The 17,756-nt window shown below is 31.6% G+C and overlaps 1 pseudogene; it reads left to right on the top strand.

Annotated features, from left to right (window-relative positions):
- The first annotated feature begins 15,279 nt into the window (after window positions 1-15,279).
- Window positions 15,280-16,970, top strand: LOC18106249 (caffeic acid 3-O-methyltransferase-like; annotated as a pseudogene).
- The last annotated feature ends 786 nt before the right edge of the window (window positions 16,971-17,756 follow it).

The following is a 17,756-nucleotide window of genomic DNA, read 5'->3' as shown; positions in this document are numbered from 1 at the left end:
TATTATGGTCACTAGGAATCCACTGGTCGATGGATATTTTATGGTACAAGTCTGGTTACACAAAAGAAAAGATAATATTACTCCTTAAACGTCCTACTTGAGGTAGGCTATATTGTTGGTTTTATCATAAATTGATAAGGGTTTGTTTTGTTTTGTTTTTTATGGTCTGCTTATAACATTCCTGACTCTAGATCTAGCCCAGCCGTACAGGCTAGGCTCAACCCAGCCAGCCCGACCTGGTCATTGGCCCACGCTAGTGACCTGGCTGGCCGAAGTGGCATGCATGCGTGAATTATTCACGTGTGCTCTGCATAGTGCACAGGTACAAAGCGAATTGAAGATACAAAGCGGGGAAGAGATGAAACTTACTGGTTTCAGATGATGCTGGAGGCGAAGATGATGGCAACGGTGCAATGGTTGTCCAATGCTACTTTCTTCCCCTCTGCTTTTGTTTTTCGTTCACTTCTCTCTTGTTCTCTTTTTTCTCTCTTTGATTTTTTTTTTTGCTTTATCTTATTCTCCCTGTCTCTCTTTGTTCTTCTTTCTTTGTGTTTTTCTTTCTGTCAGTTTTTGGTTTTATCTCTCGTTCTCAGTTTTTCTGTCTGTGTTTGCTTCTGTGTCTTTTTTTCTCCTCTTAATGGCCTTTCTCTGGCTTTTATAAAGCAAGAGAATGCCCCTTTGTTTGTGCTTCAAAGGGCACATTGGTCCCTATTTGAGGAAAAATAAGGGAGTAACAGTCCTACCATTACGGGACTGTTGGCCATGACTTTTGAAGATACATCGTAGGAAATGTGTTACGAATGGGTTTCGCTGCAGTTTTTCCTTCTTGTTGAACTGGTGGAATGAAGAAGATGGTGATGAACACTATTTTTTAAACGGCGTCGTTTTCAACTGAAATGGCTATTTTCAATTTGCCCACCTGAAGTTCTAACATTTAGCAATTGGGTTCTTATTCATGGAAATCTTCTCTTATATATATATATATATATATATATATATATAATTTTTCCCCTGGATCAATTGCAGTTGCCCCCTTGGATTTCAATGTCATTTACAAAACAATCCTTAGTTTCCGAATTAATCAATTAAGTCCTTAATTAGCTCTTCAACTTTTAATTCTTTCAAAATTACCCTTAAAAATCAATTAACCCCCTATAGTATCACCATCTATTCACTTTGGTTCTTGGACTTTAATTCCTTACAATTTCAACCCAAATCAACCCCAAACTTTATTATTTTTTCAATTAAGCCCCTAATTGCTTTACTTAATTAATTAAATCAAAGTTTAATTAAGTTTTCAAACTTATCAATTCTTTCAATTTTTGACCAAATTGACTCCCAAATTTATAATTATCCTTATTAGTCCTCAAACTTTCAATTTGTATTGTCTTAACCCAATTCTCAAATTATTTTCATTCATTCATTTTTTATTTATCTATTTTTGAAAAAAAATTCAAAAATTAGGTTATGACACACATAATAATATTCTAGGTTTACTTCTTTCAATTTAACCTTAATTTCTAAATCAATTCTCATTAACTTTAATTTTCATTTTCTCATTCCATTCATTTTCCTTCAATATATGCTATAATATCTTTAATTCCAACCTTTTAGGAACCATCAATCCAATAGTCAGAACTACTTCATGGAAAACATAAATATTAACGTAATTTACAATTATACCATATTTCATATACCACAATTATAATCACATTCTCATACAATCACACTTTATATTGTAACTAAATTCTTTCAAAATCATTTTCCTTGCACAATTATACACTAATTTACCATAATTTCACTTAACTACACAATTTATTACATGCAATTTAGTCCCTCATTGGTAGGTCATTGGGCCTTTAAGGACGTCATGATTTTCTTCATTAATTATACACAATTTAACACTTAACACAACTTAATCTAACCCAATTTGTTTAATTTATAGTCAATTTACATTTCCCTCAAATTTTCGCTATGAACCCTAGCATTAATTTTATGAATTCAATCTCAATTGTTATCCATTTCATATGAAATTGTTAGATTATGTTTAGAACTCTTTACCAAACAATAATCTAGTCTTTGAATCCTAACTAGTCAAAATTTTCCACGTTTCTACACATTTTCCTCTTCTGTCTTCACTTTTTCTCTCTAACTCAATCTTCTCTCTCTTTAATCTTTCTTAATTTCTGGTATGAATGTGTTTTTCTCTCTCAAAACCCTCTCTTTTCACTCATAGACCTTACTCTTTAGCCCTTTAAGGCGAAAAAAAGGAAAAAGAAATGAATTTTCCCTCTTTCTCCCTTAACTGCACCCCATTAGTTTTAAGGGGGCAATAGCCAAAATGGTTTGATCATTTTAAGAAACGGTTAGACCACCTTATCAAATTGGTCTAGCCATTTCTCAAAATGGCTAGACCATTTTAGCTACTAGAAAAATGAACATTTTCAACCATGAACCTCTTTTGTTTTCTTTTTCTTATTTCATTTCATTACACCATACTTTTTATTATATTATTTTTTTAATTTATCCCGGGGTTTACAATTCATATCCATCTAGACATATTATAATCATCATTTATCCCATTTATTTTATATTTTTGAAAAATTTAAGCCTGTAGTTTACATTGAAATTTTAATTTCCATACCTTGTTTTTTAAATAATTTTGGATGTTTCTTTTTCATCTCTGATTCTCTTTTCCATGTTTCTTCTTTGACTTAAGAATTCTCTATAGTACTTTCACCATATGAGTCTTTTTATTTATCAACTCTTTTTCACTTTGATCCAGAATCCTTATTTGTTTTACTTCCATGGCCAAGTCTTCTTTTTTCTCTAGTGGAGCTTGTGGTAGTACTCGGGAAGGGTCTACATCAGCCTTTTGCAATAATAAAATGAAATACATCATTTATCTTGACTAAATATAAAGGTAGAGCTAGCTTATATGTCATTGGTCCAATTCTCTTCACCACTTTGAATAGTCCAATATACCTCAACGCTAATTTTCCTTTGATACCAAACCATAACATATGCTTCCAGGGAGCAACCTTTAAATACACCAAATCTCTAACATTAAACTCAAGATACCTTTTTTTGACATCTACATAACTTTTCTACTAGTCCTGAGCAGCTTTCATTCAATCTCTTATAATTTTCACCTTTTCTGAAGTGATTTGCATCAATTCTGGTCCTATCAATTTCCTGTCTCCAATTTCTTCCCAGCAAACAGGGGTTCAACACTTCCTACCATACAAAGCTTCATAGGAGGTCATCCCTACTATAGACTAATAACTATTGTTGTAAGTGAATTTTACTACTGACAGGTGTTCTTCCTAATTTCTCCCAAATTCCAATATGTAGGCTCTTAATAAATCTTCTAAAGTCTGGATTGTTCTCTTTGATTGCCCATCTGACTATGGATGAAAAGGTATGCTTAAATTTACCTTTGTCCCTAAAGCACATCGAATACTTAGCCATAATTGTGAGATGAATCTAAAGTCTCGATAAAAAATAATCGATATTGGTACCCCATACCACTTCTCTAACATACAACTTAGCTAATTTATCCACAAAGTCTTTCTTCTTCATAGGCAAGAAAAGTGTTGATTTAATCAACTGATCTACCATAACCCAAATTGCATCACTAGCCTTTCTTCCCCTTGGCAAACCCAACACAAAGTCTTTCTTCTTCATAGGCAAGAAAAATGTTGATTTAATCAAATGATCTACCATAACCCAAATTGCATCACTACCCTTTCTTCCCCTTGGCAAACCCAACACAAAGTCTTTCTTCTTCAGAGGCAAGAAAAGTGTTGATTTAATCAAATGATCTACCATAACCCAAATTGCATCACTACCCTTTCTTCCCTTTAGCAAACCCAACACAAAGTCCATAATGATGTCTTTCCATTTTCTTTTAGGTATCAATAGTGGTTGAAGAGGTCCAACTAATTTCTAATGCTCCATGTTTACTTACTGGAAAATTCCACACTTAGCCACAAACTTAGCAATTTCTTTCTTTATATTTGGCCACCAATAAAAAAATTTAAGTCTATGTACATCTATGTATTTCTCGGGTGTACTACAAATCTTGATTCATGAGCTTCTCTTAGTACTTCCTCTTTTAAAGTTTTTTCTTCAGGTAGATACATTTGTCTACCCATCATTACCATCCCATCCTTCAAAATCCGGAAAGGTCTCTCAACCCCTAATTCCATCTTATTCCTTATTTTATCCATTTGAGCATCTTTTCGTTAAACTTCCAAGACTCTATCCTGAAGTACAGATTATACTCTTAATTGAGCCAACAATGAGACCTCAGGCCCTACCTCAATCTTAGCATCAAAATTTTTAATTCCGTAAACTCTCTTTCATTCTTGTCCTCTAATGTCTTCATTACTGCCTTGTTCTTATGAATAAAGGCATCGGTAACAACATTTGCCTTTCCTAGGTGATAATTTATTACACAGTTAAAATCCTAAATTAATTCTATCCATCTTCTCTACCATATATTTAATTCCTTCTATGTCATAAAATACCCTAGACTCTTATGATCCATAAAAATTTGAACACGAGACCCATGTAAGTAATGTCTCCACACTCGTAATGTAACCACCACCACAACTAGCTCCCATAGTGACTTTATTGTTACCATTCTGAATAACTTGAACACGACCCCTAGATTTAGTTTTATTTCAGATAACCAATCAAATCTTGAACAATCTTTTCTAAAGAAAGAAGTGTATATGTAATAAACTTGTTGGCATTATTTGGAGAAAACAAAGACGTCGTCGACGTTATAAAGTCTAGCCTTTGTATTAATTTTAACCAAACTATGATATGGATCTACTCAGATTCCTTTATCGGTGGTATCAAACCAATAACATTTCAATAAAAAGATTTTATTCTACTCGCTATGATATTGCAATTCAATCATCTCTTTTAACTTCCTATAATAATTAACTTCAAACTCATTAGAAGTCGATCCCTTAACATAAACTCATTGTTATATGTCTTTATACTATGACCATACTTTTTATATAGTATGAAAGACAATTTCATTGATGAAATATTCATTATTGCACTTAATTTTTCTTTCTGGACCCAAACACAATAAATTCAAAGTACCACTAACATTCCATCACAATCGATAAACCCAGTATAAGATGACAACAATTAACATTTAAAGAGAAAGGTGTAATGAAATTAAGTTTTATAATATATAATAATAATTAAGCAGTGCTTATATGTGTTTTAAACCACATGAAAAATTATTCATTTAGTAATTAAAAAATTTAAGATTCAATCGGGTGTGAGTTTTGAGATAATAAAAGTGATGATGTTGCATACGATGAATTATTCAATTTATTAGTTTATGAGAGTATAAAAGAAAAATTGTTAGAAGATAACAACATGTTAATTATTGTATTTATTGAATAAAAGGTCTCAATTCATCACAGTTAAATATCACATAATTATGTACTTGCCTGATTTTGATTTTTGTCAAGTATCTTTCCCTCACTGTATTTTTTGGTATAGGTCGTCCAAGATGGAAAAATATTAATAAATTCCTACTCAAAGGCACTTTCACACCATCATCATGTCTTGAAACGTGGTTAATTCTTGTTCCTAAGTGAGGCTTAAAATAGTATGAGATAAATATCGAGATCTCTTCAATAATATGAGCCCCGTATATCGAAACCTCAACTTACGACTTGTATTTTACTTTTCTCTTAAGGTTGAAAAGTATCTATATATGATTAAATGGATGTTTTAAATTAAAAAAAAAACAATACAAATTTAATTAGGATACATGTGTAATCCCTAACCTCGGATACATCCATTTATATTGGACAAGGCCTCTGACTTTTGCCTTAAATGGTAAATCTATGGGTAGATGCTCCATTGAGTCAAAGAAAGATGGAGGGAATATTATCTCAAGTCTGAATGATATTCGTTTCAAGCATCTCAATATGTTAGGTATGCAACTAGTTAGAGCATATATCTTTTAAAAAAGTAATTGATCTCCGTAAGTGCATCTCATATTCTCTTTAGAAATAAATCCCGATAAGAAAATGAAATGAGTGTTTGTATAAACACATGATAGCCATGACTTTTCATTCTATACAATTTGCAATCCTTTAAATTCACAAATCTAGATATGTTCGCAGCATGTCCATTAGAAAAACACAGACTATTAAGTCATTCGTAGATAAATAACTATGCATTTTTGTATAAGGTGAGGCTAGCTTTGAGCTTTGTGATTTATGACCTATTATGAACCAACTCCATATTACTACAATGACAAAACAAAGATATATCCATTCTAGCATTAGTAATGTTGTCCTATGATTTCCCTTACACATTCATAACCATGTTCGAAATATTTTCAAACATGTTCATTTCAATATGCATAACATCAAGATTATAGCGGAGGAGATTAGTCTTTCAATAAGAAAGCTCCCATAAAATACTTTGCTTTATCCAATTATAGGCACACCAAAGCCATGAAACTTTCTGCTTGTCGAATTGAAAACCAAACATAATGTAATCGTAATATGATACCACGTTATAAAATTTTTCACCCGACGGTACTGATGGTGCAACATCCCTTTCAACTCTACCAACAAAAAAATTATTTTTGTTCTTTCTGTACTTGTGATAGGTTGGCAAGAACCGTTGGTGGCAATAAAACAAGATATTTTACCATAATTTATTAGGGTGAATGTAAACCCTGGTATGTGTATATATATATTTGAGATAAAAAAAAAATGGTCTCGAGAACTGAGTAAATTAATTGATATGATTTGTATAAGTATGAAATATGAAAATTTGAGTTTTTGACGAAAAATCACAAATCGGCTAATTTTATGTTGTAGCATATAACTTTCAATATGATCATTAGATTAAGTTGAAATTTTGCCTAGAGTCTTATAAAATATTATTTTAACTTAGGTTAAAGTTTTAGAATTTTTGGAGTATGATAAGATTTTGTTTTAGATAAAAGAACAAATAGCATAAATGAGTGTCTAGAAATTTCTTTAGGGACCATATTGAAAATTTGCCCAAAACAACCCTCTTTATAAGCTGCCAGCAATGAAAAAAAGAAGGAAAAAAAGAGGGAGTGTGCAACCATCCAAGAGAAGAAAATGTGAAAAAGATGGTTTTTGTCTTCTTTCATAGAAATTGCTTGAAAAAAAAGTGTAAGTTAGAAAGAGTGTTACGTATTTAAAGAGAGGGTTTGATACATTAAGGAGCCTACAAGGAGTTTAAAGATTTTAAGTGATTTTTTAGAGAAAAGGAAAGATTGAGCTTAGAGGAAAGTGTGAATGAGAACTTAATTGATTCAACTTGTTTTGGCTTTTGATTCTTCATTCCTTAAGGGTAAGAAAACTCTCCATGATGATCCATTGTGTTGTTTTTCATGTTTGTTCTTGGATTGAGTAGAATTGGTATTACGTGAAGGTGGGTTCTTGATGTTAGGGTGGTTTGAATGCATGAATTTATGTTGATTATAAGTTTATTGAGGGGATAAATGCTTGGGCTCGTCATTAATTAGGTTAATTTGTAAAAAAAAAGGAAGAAAAAAAAGAAGAGAAAAGAAGATGGAGGAGGAAAAAGAGTGGTTTCTACCTTGGATTTGCTATTGATCCCTTATTATGTTATGTGTAAATATGATCTTATTATGTTGATTAGTGAAATTTTATAAATTGATACTTAGTTATTATTATATGTGATTATGGAACTCTTAGATAAATAGAAATGGTGGATGTAATTTATGAAGTTGTGCTAGAGTATTGTATGTTGGCATGAAAAAAATAAAATAAAATAAAATAAATAAATGGGTTAAAATTAAGTGAAAGTTGAAGAATTATCATGTCATCATTTTTTTACTTGAATTTTGGGCAAGGGTAAAGAATTTTGAGGGGTGGGTTGAATTGATGTAATTGGAGATTTTTCATGACTTAAAAGGATGAATTGAATTTGGATGATGGATTAAAATTTAGAGTAGAAATGAATTTATCCTCCTATTAGAAAGGTGATTTTAGCCATGAAAAATATAAGAAATAAAACTTCAATCTTGAAGAAATTAATGAATTGCATTTAAATAGTGAAAATAATAATAATGAAATGATGTGTTGAATTAGGTGTAAAGGAATTAAATTTCCTATAGTTATTGGGAAATTTTAATAATAATATAAGATTCCCTTATAATTGTGATGAATTAAAAGTTTAGATGGATGTAACATTGTAAGAATTATTTGTGGAATTATTATAGAACATGAAAAAAAATAATGATATTAATTTTGGGTATTAAAATTGTATTGATTGAAAATTTTACTATGTGGAGAAGTTTCAAGTAAATTATTGGATAATAAAGTATTGAAATCATGTGATCTTTTAAATGAAACAAGAGAGGTTGGAGGCTCCAAACATCAACAAGGAGCTACTAGTCGAGCATCACCAGTAGGTAGGTGTCCGACATCTTGAATTTTATAGAGAGATTAATTGAAAAACATGTGTTAATTTTAATTAGAAATTTTGTAATTTATGTTTTGATGTCAACGGATGAACTAGCGCTCGGTAATTAGACGGGTGAACTAATGCCTGGTAATTGAGCAGATGAACACATTTGGACGGATGAACTAATGCCCGGTAATTGGGCGGGTGAATTAATGCCCGGTAATTGGGTGAATAAATGCCCGGTAATTGGGCGGGTGAACTAATGCCCGGTAATTGGGTGAATAAATGCCCGGTAATTGGGCGGGTGAACTAATGCCCGGTAATTGGGTGAATAAACACATTTGGGCGGATGAACTAATGCCCGGTAATTGGGCGACTGGAGTAGCACCCCTGCGAAATGGCTAAGATTGGAATTAATTGGATGAATATGGAGGTGTAAGATATTAATGATTCATAATAAAATATATAGGATAAATTTTTTTTATATGGGTATAGTGAAATGATACATTGCATTTATTGATAATTATGTTGATAAAATGTTAATCTTATTTTCAGGACCCTCGCAACAGTAAAATAGATCCTGTTTGAATATATGACACTTTTTGTGTATTTATATTGATCAATATGTATTTTGAGATTAATGAATGACGTAAAAGAGGTTGAATGAACTTTTTTATTTGTAGAACAAAATTGTTATATGTAATTAATGTGAATGTCATACTTAAAAATATCTTTGTGTTATATTAAGTATTTGCATTTTATCATAGTTGCTTATATGATTAGAAATGTTAGAATGATAAAAAAAAGAGAGAAGATTTTACCCCAAATTTTTATATTTAACTAAGAAATTGTCCCGGATAAAATAATGGGCGCATTACATTCATAATCTAAGTTTTTATTCTTTTTCTTAGAATCAATTAATTTTGCAAGTTATGTAAACCTTAGAATTATTTATGTATTTTGTTTTTATTGATTGCATCTTCATTATTGGACAATACATGTCTATTATTTTTGTGATGTATTGATTGGGAATGAGGTTCAAGATGATTGGACCATAATTATGATATGAATTGTGTCAGGAATGAAGATGTCGATAACTTGATATGGTCCCGTTACAGGGGAAATTATGCTGAATTTTTAGTAAAACATAAAAAATTGCTCCGAATAAAAATTAACTCTTATAAATAAATATGTTGTTTTTTTTTGGGTTGTGACAGTGAAGGCCTTGTTATTTTTTATATAGTATGAACATGTTAATTTTCCATCCATACTCCAACTAGAAACCATTCCATTAAAAAAAAATCATTGATAGTCCACATCAAAGTCCTAGATGATCACAAAAGCTTTAACTCATCAATCAATAGTCAAAGACAAACATCTATGTTCTGACTTGGACTTTTAGGACTAGGTATGACCGTAAATAAAAACATGAACTCTTCAGTGGCAAGTTGTACAAACTCCTTAGTAGCAAATTATAAACTATGAGTATCACATACCAAAAATAATTTGCAACAAATGAATCAAATAGATTGAATTTATCTGTACATAACCCAAGATGTGTGTTCAACGATTCTATTAAAAATTGAGGATACACCCTATTTAAATGTTTTCATGCTTCACCATCAGAAGGGTACACTATGATTTCATTCACCGCATCATGTGAATGATTTCATGTCATGTGTTCAATAGTTTTTGGAGACAAGAATAACCTTTGTGGTCGAAGAGTGATTGTGAAGTATCTAAGTTTTCTATGTGCAACAAGAGTCTTTTCTTTGCAAGTTTTGGGTTTATAACGAGCATGCCCACTGGTTCTACATTCGGTCAAATCTGTATTTTCAAGGTAGTACAACATGTAGAAGTTTCAACACATGTTAATTTTTTTGGTATCCTAGGCTAAGATGTTTCATCATGAATTTAAAAGTATGAAAGTTCTCTTTCAACCTATTCCCTTTGTTATCATAATTCTATCTTAACCGGCCTTATTCAGTCCATGCTCTGACTTAATGGTGAACACTTGTGCAACTACCAATAATTGATTGTGATTTGTGTACCCATCCTATAATGGTTCGTCAGAGAATTTCAAAAGATAAAAAAAAACTTGGTCATGTCTATATTTGGTTCTTCATCTATGATTGAACATTTACCTACATAACCCTGACTCATTCTCATCACATCTATTACCATATTCCTATAAGGATTACTATTGTCATTTATTACACCATGCACGTTGTTAGAACTAGAAGTTGATCAAACCATCTTTTCTACCTTGGTATCGTAAGGAAGAACATGTGGTTCTCTGTGTACAAATTAACATAAGTATTACTCCATTAATCTTTTATATATATATATATATAGAAGATGCATCGTTATAACATCTAGATCGAGAAATTTTTTTTATTTTTACACATCTTATATGAACATATAATACCACATTCACTAATATTCATCAATCTCATTACAATAATCTATCATGCACAACCCTTCAGGTGAAACTTGATATGTCCAAGAACGATCATCCATTACTTATATCAAACCTATATAGAATATTGATGACAATATTTATTAATTAATTATGTGAACTAAATAAATCAGCTAACAATGGTTTAACTCAAACTTATTCAATCGATTTTAATAGTACCCTTACATCATTATTAATTTTCTACAAAAATTCAAATTCCTCCATATTCACTGAAATTTTCAACTTAACAATGAAATTGATATAACATGAATCATACTCATTAAATAAGCCACTATTTATTTCATTACAAACACCTAAGTCAAAAAATCAAAATCAATTTCGTATAATTACAAACAAACACAATCTTTTAAAATCTCATACAAACCCTAACATGTATTTATATGTTCATACAACAATTTTTTATAGGAAAAAGTTATAAAACAAGTAAACACACAAACAAACTACATATACTACAACAAAATGAAAAAAAAAATTAACTTTTTAAAAATGAGTTAAAACAAAAAATGGGTAGTTTTTCTTACTTGAAGTAAATAAATAAACCAGAACATGGATGTTGACAGACTAAGTGTTAGGGTGACTTAATTTGTGGTTATGAGAGTTTGATTTACGATAAAACAGGGGGCGGGTTCTGCTGTTATTTGCAAAGAAAATGGAGGAAGAAGAAGAAATAAGAAAGAGGGGGAGAGGGTCGTTTGCCATGTCATAATTTAAATATTACCAATGAAATTACCGATGAATATTAATGGAGACTTATTTTGTTAGTAATACCGTCTATAAGCATGACACATCAATTTTTTTATTCCTTCTTTTCCCATTATAATTGCATCGGTATACACCAACATAAATTTTATGTCGATATATTCCAAGGGAAATAGCAAGAAACTATTTCGTCAGTATTTCCATTTGTATTTGCCAATTTTCTAGTAGTGGATAGACTTATCAAATACAACATTTCTAGATTCTTCAACTACTAGAGTTCTATGATTATATATTCTTTATGATTTGATAATAGAAAAATAATCAAGTAATGTAATGATTAACAAATAACTTTATTACCCCTATCACATAATTCACTTATGTTTAGAAAGTTATACTTTAAACAATCAATAAGTAAAACATGCTAAATAGTAGGGAGATGTTTCAATATTACAATACCTTTTATCTTTTTCTTGGTATCATCTTCGAATATCACATGTCTTATATTCTTTTTCATTAACAAATATAATGAATCTAGTGTGTGTTTCCTAAATGCCCTTATTAGGCTTTATTTTAAAGAGTTCATACTTTCTAGTTAAACTTATCAATCTAAACTCTTTAACTTGACTTGTACCATCATGAGTAACTTTTAAAAGTTTCTAGATTTCAAAAGTTGTTTTACATTTCTTCACTATAGTAAACTTTATATGATTAAGAGCACAAAAGAATGCATTAATTTCCTTAATAGCATAATTATACATGCCGTTTTTGTTTGTCATCCCATTCATTTATGGGTTTAGAAACCAATTCTCCATCCAAATTTATTATTGTGTGTTGAGTATATCCACTCTAAATAATATCTCCCACTTTAATATCAACAACCTCAAGAAAAGTTTGTATTCTAACTTTCCAATAGGTATAATCCCTTCATTCAAAGAATAGTGCTCTAGTTAATTATTGACCTTCTTATGCCATGATCTTTTCTCGTAGGTGATCAAACCTTAAACAAAGAGTCTATGCCCTGATAACAGTTGAAACACTTAAAAAGCTTAGGAGGGGGTGAATTAAGGCTTTATCTAATTTTATAGAACTTTAAAGTATTAATCTCCAATTAAACTAAGATAGCCAAAACACCCAAGCGATATTAAGGAGCATAAATTTAAAGAGATAAGAATAGAAAGAGACACATCAATTTTTATAGTGGTTCAGATAATTGTCTACTCCACTTCTTGAACCTTCATTTAAGTATTCACTATCACATATTATCTTCTTCACAAGTGAGACCAAACATTTACACAATCATTTTCCAGGATCAAAATCAAACTTAATCCTTTTATAGGCTCAAGATCAAACTCGATCTTCTTACAAGCTTAGGATCAAATCTATTACCTAATCTTTTTTATTGGATAACAATGATCAATATTGAAAACCTCTATGGGGCTCACTACCAAAGGATAAACCCAACTAGTTTAAGTGTCACTTACACTTTCATAATATGTTTATCTCTCATAAGAGAAAGATCACTCCGTATAAGATGAGAAGATTACAATAGATAAACTCATGTCTTTATAGAATGTAATCTAACTCACAAATGTGAGAATTGATTTGATGCCATATAGGATACAAAGCTTTTCAAGTGAATACAAAGATGAATGCGAGCTTTTTAGAATAAAAAAAATTCAAAGTGTCAAGTATGTAAGATTATAAAATAGAAGGAGTATGTGAGAAACCTTACATAGAAATCAAGTGTGTATATATAGGAAAATACCAAAACCATCTGGTACTCACATGTAATAAAAAGGAATAAGAAACTTCGCTCTTCCAAGTGTTTTTCAACATTGTTATAAATAGCTAAGAGAAGGTTTATAGAGAAAAAAAGTTGTTATAAGAACAAGAAGAGTATTAAGCACACTTCTCTCAAAATTACAAGTTTGCCACTTTAGCTAATAATAAATTAATAGTATAGAAACCCATGCTATAAGATTTTAGCTATAAGTTGTAACATCCCATTTTATATTCACAACTATTTTATATTCCACAAATATTAGCATAATCATATACACTTCAAACTCATCACAAACATTTATCACATTTCACACTAACAATAGCATAATGAGATCAAATGTATATTTTCCATTAATTTCTCTCTTATATGCAAAATCAACCAATCACAACAATTCTTAATTGTAAGTTCTATGACCATCCTCAAGGTTTTCAATTCATAATGACATAATCAATTCAATTATGTTATATAATATAATTAAACTCATCTAAAATCATCTCTCACGGAAAATTATGGATTGATAAATCACAATTCACTTAAATAAACACATTTTCATTATACATTAATTGGCACCCTCTTAACCGGCCATAAATGTCTTTAGGGATACTATGTTTTCTTCATTAATTCCTTATAATTTAACACCCGTTGGAAGTTATTCTAACCCAATTGATTCAACTTATCATCAATTTACATTTTCCCTAAAATTCTATCATAAATCCTAACATTAATTTCATGAATTTTACCTCAATTATTATTTGTTTCGCATGAAATTGCTAAATTAGATTTTGAACACCTTACTGAACATTAATCTAGTCTTTGAATCTTAACATGTCAAAATTTCTCAAGTCCCTCCTTTTCCATCTTCTATCTTGACAACCCCTCTTTATTTCCCTTCCTTTCCATCATTTCTCCCTCCTAATTAAGTGTTTCACAATCTCTCTTCAATTCTTTGGCTTTCTAATGGTTTTTTTCCAAAGAATTCTCTTAACAATTGAGGTTTTTCTCTCCTTTTTTTTTCTTCTTAAGGAGTGAGAGGGTGAGTTTTTATAATCAATTTTTTTTTACTATTCACACATTAACCCCACCATTTCATTTAAATTTCAATTTGTCCCCACAATTTTCTAATTGATTGCTAAAATGAAAAGCTAGATATTTTATTATATTTTTTAATTTTAATTAATTATTTCGGCAGAGAAACTATATAGATTTAAATATTAAATTTATTCTTAAAGAAAAAAGTGATAAATAAGTAATAAATTAGCAATAATTCAAATGGAACCTTTTCTTTGCGTGTGGTTCATTTCTAGTATTTCCTGGTCACCAAGTGTCATGTCAGACACAACATCCGTTGTATATATATATATATATATAATTAAGTCCCTACATTTGAATTATTCCTTAACATTCGTTTTCAAGGGTTTCATTTTCAGCAGAACCTTTGTTTATTTTTCTTTTTTTAACTCGAAAGTATGTAATGAAGACAATCTCTTTGATTTCTTTAATGCAAATTAGAGAAGGAGAGAGTCCTCTTGGTCATATTTTTAAATAGGAGAAGTTATACGTCTTATCTCCTTTGTCTAATCTTTTGGATTCACTTCCATGAAGGGGTCTCTCAAAGAATTTTGAACATGAGCGACGACTTATATATTGAGATATTATTAGTTGAAAAGAAGTTATATGGCAACTCATCAGCGTTTTCTAGCCACCTCTATTGATGTTGTTCTCTAGCTATATTATTAACAAATAAACTAAAAGCCAGTGGTTTTTTTTACTGTAGATGGAGATACAATTCACCGTGGAAGGTGGTTTTTTTTACTGTAGATGGAGATACAATTCACCGTGGAAAGTTTTACTAGCAATATTGATGGGTCAATAACACCTAACAAATGGCAACCTCAACCTATGAGGAAGACTATCATCTCCAGTATGCTATGCAACTTTCAAGAGCATCAGTGCTGCCTCTGGTTTTGAAAGCAGCAATAGAGCTAGGTGTGTTTGAGATAATAGAAAAGGCTGGTCCTGATGCCTTGCTCTCAGCTTCAGATATTGTCGCTCAATTTCCCACACAAAACAACCCGGAAGCCCATATTCTGCTAGACCGTAACCTCTGCCTGCTCGCAAGCCATTCTATTCTTACTGCTCAGTGTCCACCAAGAATATTCAGGATGGTCATTCCCAGAGGTTATATGGATTAGCACCTGTGGCCAAATACTTTACCAAGAACCAGGATGGAGGATCGTTGAGTCCCTTTTTAGCTATGATTCATGACAATGTCATGATGGATATGTGGTAAGAGACTTCACAAGTATTGCTTTTTTCATATATTCTATTTCTGTTGCCGAATTGTTTGTTGCTATAGTTAGTTTGTGATTTTTCTTCTTCTTTCACTATGAAATAACAACAGGTACCACTTAAAAGACGCAGTTCTGGAAGGAGGGATTCCATTTGAAAAGGCTCACGGGATAAATTCTGCAGAATATCTAAAAAAAGATGCAAGATTTTGTGAGCTATTCAGCAGTTCCATGAAAAGTTTCAACGTTACATTTATGGAGACAATTCTGGACATATATGATGGATTTGAAGGTGTAAAATGCTTGGTGGATGTGGGTGGTGGCAATGGTTCTATCCTTAACATGATCATTACCAAGTACCCTGCAATTAAGGGTATCAACTATGATTTGGCTTCAGTTGTGGAAAGCTCACCATCCTACCCAGGTACGTATTGATCTTTTGTTTTGATCTTTTATTTTAACTTATTACTTACAAATCGAAAGGATGCTTTCCTATTCTTGAAGTTGAAACGCGACTAGTAGGAAAACTGCATAGATACAGTTGTTTGATCATTTACCTAAAGTGTACAAAATTGAGCAGTCTGAACAAGATTTGTTCTGTAGGAATTGAGCATGTCGCGGGGGACGGATTCGTAACAATTCCGAAAGGAGGAGATGCCATTTTCATGAAGGTAATAAGATTTAATACTAGTGAAGTTTTAACAATTTGTTAAGTTTTAACAATTTGTTAGCTACATACCTCTGTTAGGGAACTGAAATGATATTTTTGAATGAAACAGTGGATAACTCACAACTGGGACGATGAGCACTTGCTAAAACTGCTAAAGAATTGTTATGAAGCTTTACCAGACAACGGAAAAGTTATAGTAGTGGATATGGTAGTTCCAGAAACCCCTGAAACCAATGTTAAAGCTAAAAGCATGCTACAGAATTATTTGTTCATGTCAAGCATGAGTCCACAAGGAAAAGAAAGGACAGAAAAAGAATTTGAAACCTTGGGAAAGGAAGCTGGATTTTCTCATATTCGAGTTGCTTGTTTTGTTTGTAATTTTTCAGTAGTGGAGTTCATAAAAAAATTAGTGAATAATTACTGTTGTAGTTACATCAGCTTACCCAATTGCCCATGTGGTTGCATTTCAGAAGCTGATGATCAATTCTCATAGAACTCAAATCTCTAGTGAGTGTAGCTCTTGGATTTTGTTGAGGCAGTAGTTGATAAATGTTGAATGTATTGGAAAATCAATGAATGTTGAATTTATCAGCAGATTAGCAAGAGTCAACCATAATTTATTTGTTTAGCTCCGGAAACTGGACTTGGCTGCACAGCAAGTTCTGGTGCAGAAATGGAGGCCTAAACCACTACAAGTTTTTTCTGTAGATGATTCTATACCTGATCAGCAAGTGCCCTGGCCGAAACACTTTTTCGAAGTATGACAGATCACAGCACCATCCACCGGACTTGTCACAAGAACTGATTGCAAACTAAGATCATTAAGGTAGTCCTGTAAGCAAGACAAACATTTTAGATGGATTATAAATTGGATAATGTAGTTAACAAAATATACCAACAAATTAAATACTTCCCACTCAGAACAACTGCCTCCCAACTTCCCACTCAGAACAATGATGCTCCTTTTATGATTGACCGTATCCTTTGCCTTCTTTCTAGCCATTTCATTCTCACTTGTTCTCTAGACAGTATCTGCACGAGAGATTTCAACCCCATATTTATGGAGAGAATTCTGGATGCATGGTGGCTTCGAAGGTGTAAAAACCTTGGTGGATGTGGGTAGTGACGATGGTTCTGTGCTTAACATGATCATTTCTAATTATCCTGCCGTTAAGGGTATCGACTATGATTTGGCTCAGTTGTAAATCTCACCATCCTATCCAGATATTGATTTTTACATTTGTTCAGATTTTTTAACTGATCACTTACAAAGGGGAAAAGGCATTTTCTTTTTCTTGTTTTCTTGTTAATATCTGCTCTGTACAAGGGAGTTGAAAGCATGGCACAGGTCTGCAGATCGGCACCATTTAGCAGATCTAG

The sequence above is a fragment of the Populus trichocarpa genome, chromosome 16 (assembly GCF_000002775.5).
Source record: "Populus trichocarpa isolate Nisqually-1 chromosome 16, P.trichocarpa_v4.1, whole genome shotgun sequence".
In the NCBI taxonomy this organism is placed as follows: domain Eukaryota; kingdom Viridiplantae; phylum Streptophyta; class Magnoliopsida; order Malpighiales; family Salicaceae; genus Populus; species Populus trichocarpa.
This window is presented reverse-complemented; position numbering and strand designations above follow the sequence as displayed.